Here is a 757-nt window from a genome sequence, read left to right as displayed (position 1 = left end):
TTAATGCGCCAGATTATGAAATCAAAGGACAAATTCTACACATGGTGACTAATCAATGCCAATTTAGTGGTGCGCCGAAGGAAGATCCAAATGAACATCTTCATACCTTTAATAGGATCTACACACTATTTAAAATCCGAGAAGTTGAGGATGAACAGATATATCTCATGTTATTTCCCTGAACTTTAAAGGGAGAAGCCAAAGATTGGTTGGAATCGTTACCTGAAGGGGCGATTGATACATGGGACGTTTTAGTTGAAAAATTTCTTAAACAATTCTTTCCGGCATCTAAAGCCGTAAGACTTCAAGGAGAAATTATTACGTTCACACAGAAGCCAAATGAAACTCTATATGAGGCATGGACAAGATTTGGAAAGTTATTAAGAGGATGTCCGCAACATGGTTTAGACACCTGTCAAATAGTACAAATATTCTACCAAGGATGCGACATCACTACAAGAAAAGACATAGATATAGCAGCTGGTGGTTCTATTATGAAGAAAACCGAAACTGATGCTTACAAAATTATTGATAACACTGCTTCCCACTCACATGAGTGGCACCAAGAAAAAGATATCGTTAGATCATCTAAAGCAGCTAGAGCCGATTCTAGCCATGACTTAGATTCCATTTCCGCAAAGATAGATGCTGTGGAGAGACGAATGGAAAAGATGACTAAAGATATTCACTCAATACGAATTAGTTGTGAGCAGTGTGAAGGACCACATTTGACAAAAGATTGTCTCAGTATTGAATT

The 757-nt window shown here is 37.6% G+C and overlaps 1 non-coding gene across 1 annotated transcript; it reads right to left on the bottom strand.

Moving 5' to 3' along the window:
- Positions 1-299: 299 nt before the first annotated feature.
- LOC139865082 (small nucleolar RNA R71) lies at positions 300-406 on the bottom strand. Its single transcript, XR_011764611.1, has one exon. It is a non-coding gene; the product is annotated as a small nucleolar RNA R71 (small nucleolar RNA).
- Positions 407-757: the final 351 nt, after the last annotated feature.

This window comes from Rutidosis leptorrhynchoides, chromosome 8, assembly GCF_046630445.1.
Source record: "Rutidosis leptorrhynchoides isolate AG116_Rl617_1_P2 chromosome 8, CSIRO_AGI_Rlap_v1, whole genome shotgun sequence".
Classification (NCBI taxonomy): domain Eukaryota; kingdom Viridiplantae; phylum Streptophyta; class Magnoliopsida; order Asterales; family Asteraceae; genus Rutidosis; species Rutidosis leptorrhynchoides.
Note: the sequence above shows the minus strand (reverse complement) of the source record. Positions and strands in the feature narration are given on the sequence as shown.